Source organism: Hylobates moloch, unplaced genomic scaffold, assembly GCF_009828535.3.
Source record: "Hylobates moloch isolate HMO894 unplaced genomic scaffold, HMol_V3 SCAFFOLD_1309, whole genome shotgun sequence".
NCBI classification, from domain to species: Eukaryota; Metazoa; Chordata; class Mammalia; order Primates; family Hylobatidae; genus Hylobates; species Hylobates moloch.
This window is the reverse complement of record NW_026653584.1, coordinates 5729-12020: the sequence shown is the minus strand read 5'-3', so window position 1 is coordinate 12020 and position 6292 is coordinate 5729. Positions and strand designations below refer to the sequence as shown.

General features: G+C 50.6%; 1 pseudogene; it reads left to right on the top strand.

Moving 5' to 3' along the window:
- Positions 1-1499: 1499 nt before the first annotated feature.
- On the top strand, positions 1500-6086 carry LOC116464696 (acetylserotonin O-methyltransferase-like; annotated as a pseudogene).
- Positions 6087-6292: the final 206 nt, after the last annotated feature.

The window sequence follows — 6292 nt, the reverse complement described above, 5'->3', positions numbered from 1 at the left end:
AACTAACGCCCTGTTTTCTTTTGCTTTTCTTTCTTTCTTTTTTTTTTTATGAGATGGAGTCTCTCTCTGTCGCCCAGGCTGGAGTGCAGTGGCGCGATCTCGGCTCACTGCAAGCTCCGCCTCCCGAGTTCACACCATTCTCCTGCCTCAGCCTCCCTGGTAGCTGGGACTACAAGCGCCTGCCACCTTGCCCGCCTAATTTCTTGTATTTTTAGTAGAGACAGGGTTTCACCGTGTTCGCCAGGATGATCTCGATCTCCTGACCTCGTGATCTGCCCACCGTGGCCTCCCATAGTGTTGGGATTATAGGCGTGAGCCACCACGCCTGGCTTTTTTTTTTTTTTTTTTTTTTTTTTTGAGACAGAGTGTCGCTCTGTCACCCAGGCTGGAGTGCAGTGGCATGATCTCCACTCACTGCAACCTCATCCTCCTGGGTTCAAGCAATTCTCCTGCCTCAGCCTCCCGAGTAGCTGGGATTACAGGCACGTACCATCGTGCTCACCTAATTTTTTGTATTTTTCGTAGAGACAGGGTTTACACCATGTTGGCCAGGATGATCTCGAACTTCTGACCTTGTGATCTGCCCACCTCACCCTCCCAAAGTGCTGAGATTACAGGTGTGAGCCATGGTGCCCGGCCCCGCCCTGTTTTCCATAGCGGTGCAACCTCATTTAAAAATGCCTCCTGGCTAGGCACATTAACTCATGCCTATAATCCCAGTGCTTTGGGAGGCCAAGGTGGGGGGATCACCTGAGGTCAGGAGTTCGAGACCAGCCTGGCCAACATGGTGAAACCCCATCTCTACTAAAAATACAAAAATTAGCCAGGCGTCGTGGCTTATGCCTGTAATCCCAGCTACTCAGGAGGCTGAGGCAGGAGAATCGCTTGAACCTGGGCAGCGGAGGTTGCGGTGAGCTGAGATTACACCATTGCACTCCAGCCTGGGTGACAGAGTGAGACTCTGTCTCAAAAAGAGACAGACGACCAGGCGTGGTGGCTCACGCCTGTAATCCCAGCACTGAGGGAGGCCGAGGAGGGTGGGTCACTTGAGGTCAGGAGTCCCAGACCAGCCTGGCCAACATGGTGTAAACCCCATCTTTACTAAAAATACAAAAATTAGCCAGGCATGGTGGAACAGGCCTGTAATCCCAGCTACTCAGGAGGCTGAGGCAGGAGAATGGCGTGAACCCAGGAGGCGGAGGTCGCAGTGAGCCAAGATCGTGCCACTGCACTCCAGCCTGGGCGACAGAGTGAGACTTCATCCCAAAAAAAGGAAAAAAAAAATTAATTAATTAATAAAAATAAATAAATAAATAAAAAAGCCTGTTTTCCGTAGTGGTGCAACCTCATTTGAACCTGTCTCAAAAAAAATAATAAATGAATAAAAATATAAATAAAACAATGCTTTTCTCCCCAGTCTGCCATGGTATGGGGTGTTTCTAAGACTGTGGTTCCCAGGAGGCTGAGCGCTGACCTTTTATTTCCGCTCCTGCTCCAAGGTTCTCTTCACTGCCTGCAAGCTGGGCGTGTTTGACCTTCTCGCCGAGGCTCCAGGGCCCCTGGATGTGGTGGCAGTGGCTGTAGGTGTGGGGGCCAGCTCCCATGGGACAGAGCTCCTGTTGGACATCTGTGTGTCCCTGAAGCTGCTGAAAGTGTAGACGAGAGGAGCAAAAGGTGAGGACACGGGCGTTTTGAAGGAGGCATTTTACGTGGGCACGCTCTGCAGCCCACATGTTCTGTAAAAAGCGAGGCCGTCTCCATCCTGGCTCACACGGTGAAAACCCATCTCTACTAAAAAAATACAAAAAATGAGCCGGTGTGGTGGCAGGCACCTGTCGTCCCAGCTACTCGGGAGACTGAGGCAGGAGAATGGCGTGAACCTGGGAGGCAGAGGTTGCAGTGAGCCGAGATTGCACCACTGCACTCCAGCCTGGGCAACAGAGCGAGACTCCATCTGTATTTGTAGGTTTGGGGGTCATGTAGTTTCTGTCACAGCTACCGAGGTCTGCCCTGGGGATGTCAAAGTTACCAGAGTGTGAGACCCAGGCTGGGGGATTCCTTGAGCCCAGGAGTTCGAGACCAGCCTGGGCCACGTATTTTTAGTAGAGACAGGATTTCATCATGTTGGCCAGGCTGGTCTCCAACTCCTGACCTCAGGTAATCCACCCGCCTCGGCCTCCCAAAGTGCTGAGATTACAGGCGTGAGCCACCATGCCCGGCCTCAATAAGTTATTTTAGACATTCTGCAGAATGTAATGTACTTTTCCTCTCGTGGCTCATCTGCCTTTGTACTTGCTCCTCCCAAACTCCCGATGGGGATTTGTACAAACCAAACCCGACAGGGGTGCTAGCCACCCCAGGTCACCTTTGCGCCTTCCATAGAAGGCCCCAGCTGTACGGGTGTTGGTGCTCCCAGGCGGGAGCAAGACCCCATCTCTAAAAAAGAGGTGGGGTTGTAATCATGTTGAAATCACGATGTTGCCGAGCTGGGGAGCGTCCGCCGGCAGGAGCTCGAAATCTCACTGCTTTTTCCCTGTTTGTTTTTGTGTGTTTCAGCTTTCTATCGAAACACAGAGCTGTCCAGCGCCTACCTGACCACGGTCAGCCCGACGTCACAATGCAGCATGCTGAAGTACATGGGCAGGACCAGCTACCGGTGCTGGGGCCACCTGGCAGATGCTGTGAGGTGGGGGCTGCATCCAGGCAGATGCTGTGAGGTGGGGGCTGTACCAGGCAGATGCTGTGAGGTGGGGGCTGCATCCAGGTGGTGACCAAGTCTCAGGACTCCCCCCCAGGGGCTGGTGAAGGGGGCACTGGAGGAGGCGAAAGGGAAAGTTTCTTTTTCTTTTTTTTTCTTCTTTTTTTTTTGAGATGAGTCTCACTCTATCACCCAGGCTGGAGTGCAGTGGCGCCATCTCGGCTCATTGCAAGCTCTGCCTCCCGGGTTCATGCCATTCTCCTGCCTCAGCCTCCCGAGTAGCTGGGACTACAGGCGCCCGCCACCACACCCGGCTAATTTTTTGTGTTTTTAGTAGAGACGGGGTTTTGCCGTGTTAGCCAGGATGGTCTCGATCTCCTGACCTCGTGATCCGCCCACCTACATGGTGGCAGGCACCTGTAGTCCCAGCAACTCAGGAGGCTAAGGCGGGAGAACTGCTTGAACCCAGAAGGCAGAGGTTGCAATGAGCTGAGATTGTGCCACTGCACTCCAGCCTGGGCAACAGAGCAAAAACTCTGAAAGAAAGAAAAGAAAGAGAGAAAGAGAGAAAGAGAAGGAGAGAGAGAGAAAGAGAGAGAGAGAAAGAGAGAGGAAGGAACGAAGGGAGGAAGGAAGGGAGGGAGGGAAAGGAAGAGAGAGGGAGGAGGGAGGGAGGGAGGGAGGGAAAGAAGGGAAATAATGGAAAGAAAGAAAAAGAAAGAGAAGGAAGGAAGGAAAGAAAGAGAGAGAGAAGACCTGAACTCAATAGAAAGGAGTGTCTGGGTGGCCAGGCACGGTAGCCCATGCCTGTAATCCCAGCACGTTGGGAGGCCGAGGCGGGTGGGTCATGAGGTCAGGAGATCAAGAGCGTCCTGGTTAACATGGTGAAACCCTGTCTCTACTAAAAATACCAAAAAATTAGCCAGGCATGGTGGCAGGTGCCTGTAGTCCCAGCTACTCAAGAGGCTGAGGCAGGAGAATGGAGTGAACTCAGGAGGCGGAGCTTGCAGTGAGCCGAGATCGCGCCACTGCACTCCAGCCTGGGCGACAGAGCAAGACTCCGTCTCAAAAAAAAAAAAAGAAAGAAAAATAGAAAGGAGTGTCTGGGTTAAGATAGGGGGTTGTGGAGACCAAGGTTCTTATTATGTAGATAAAATCTTCAGGTAGCAGGCTTCAGAAAGAATAGACTAGTACTGTTTCTTATCCAACTTGGTTCTCTCCTGGATCAGAAAAAAGGAAGGAAAAGGAAGGCGATTCTCTCCGGAATGTGGATTTTCTCCACAACACACAGCTTTACAGGAGTATTTCAAGATATGGCAGAGAACATGTTTGGGGTTAAAATATTTTTATTTTATTTTATTTTATTTTATTTTTTTTGAGACAGAGTTTTGCTTTGTTGCCCAGGCTGGAGTGCAGTGGTACGATCTCGACTCACTGCAACCTCTGCCTACCAGGTTTAAGCGATTCTCATGCCTTAACCTCCTGAGTAGCTAGGAGTATAGGTGCCCACCACACCTGGCTGATTGTTTGTGTTTTAGTAGAGACGGGGTTTCACCCTGTTTTTGAGGCTGGTCTCCAACTCCTGAGCTCAGGCTATCTGCCCCCGTCTTGGCCTCCCAAAGTGTTAGGATTACAGGTGTGAGCCACCACGCCCAGCCTTTTATTTTCTTCTTTATCTGTGATGTGTTGTTATGCCAGAGTCAGGTTGGAAATGGAGCAATGTAACATAGGGTTAAATAAAACCCACCTCAGGAGACTTTATAGTTCTAGAGCATAACTCCCCAGGCCCCTTAGATAAGAATTTGGGCAAGGAAGAAAAAGGTCAGGTGTAACAATTTTAAGTCCGCAGGTTTAAACAATTAAGCAACAGCTGGCCAGGCACGGTGGCTCACGCCTGTAATCCCAGCACTTTGGGAGGCCAAGGCAGGTGGATCACCTGAGGTCACGAGTTCGAGACCAGCCTGACCAACATGGTGAAACCCCATCTCTACTAAAAAATACAAAAATTAGCCAGGCATGGTGGTAGGTGCCTGTAATCCCAGTTACTCGGGAGGCTGAGGCAGGAGAATCGCTTGAACCTGGGAGGTGGAGATTGCAGTGAGCCGAGATCGTGCCACTGCACTACAGCCTGGGCAACAGAGTGAGAGTCTGTATCAAAATAAATAAACAAATAAATTAAAAGACTGACTTTCTATGGAAATAATGGACAAGGAGCATGGGGCTGGAGGTCTCTGTGGCCCACGATGGATTTTGTGTGCACGACTTACCAGGGCTTCTGAATGGGGCTTGTTATTGTGTCTTTCTCTTAGCTGTTGGCCGCCCTTGGCTGGACAGGTGTGCCAGCTTCAAGAGCACACAGTTCCGTGGCCATGTGGAAGCTTGGAGCTTGGGTCAGCCCAGCCAGGAAGACCACCTGAACTCAGGGGCCTGTAAATAATCATGTCACCATCAAGATCAGACATGGTGGATAAAAAAGGATGAGTTTGGCTGGGCGCGGTGGCTCACGCCTGTCATCCCCGCACTTTGGAAGGTCGAGGCAGGTGGATCATGAGGTCAGGAGATGAAGACCATGCTGGCTAACATGGTGAAACCCCGTCTGTACTAAAAATACAAAAAAAAAAAATTAGCCTTGCGTGGTGGTTGGCGCCTGTAGTCCCAGCTACTCAGGAGGCTGAGGCAGGAGAATGGCTTGAACCCGGAAAGCAGAGCTTGCAGTGAATCGAGATCACGCCACTGCACTCCAGCCTGGGCGACAGAGCCAGACTCCGTCTCAAAAAAAAAAAGGATGTGTTCATGTCCTTTGCAAGGATATGGATAAAGCTGGAAACCATCATTCTCAGCAAACCGTCTCAAGGACAGAAAACCAAACACCGCATGTTCTCACTCCTAGGTGGGAATTGAATGATGAGATCACTTGGACACAGAGCAGGGAATATCACACACTGGGGCCTGTTGGGGGCTGGGGGGCTGGGGGAGGGATAGCACTAGGACAAATAGCTAATGTAAATGACGAGTAGATGGGTGCAGCAAACCACCATGGCACATGGATACCTATGTTACAAAACTGCACGTTCTGCACATGCACCCTAGAACTTAAAGTATAATCAAAAGAAAAAAAAAAAGACCAGACATGGCAGAAGGACCCAAGTTCCTGGGTTGGACCCTTCATGAGTCCATGGTGTGTGGAGGGTGAGCGACGTCTCCCAGGTTCATCTCTGAGGGTCAAACACACTGTGTCCCCTTCCAGGTGGCTCTGGAGCTCTGGCTAAGGAATGCACGTCCCTGTACCCTAGATGTAAGGTCACCATTTTTGACATCCCAGAAGTGGTGCAGACGGCAAAGCAGCACTTCTCATTCCAGGAGGAAGAACAGATTGACTTCCAGGAAGGTGTGTTTGTGTCTGTGGGGAAGCAGAGATGTGTCTCATGGCTTCTCCAGGGGGACTGGATGCTTCTGGGAAATGATGAGGGTGTGATGTGGTTTCCTTCTCGCTCCTGACAACACCCTCAAGTCAACACTGTCTGTTATTCATGATGGATGGAAAGCTGGGTGTAGGTATAGTTTTCTTACAATTATTATTATTATTATTTTTGA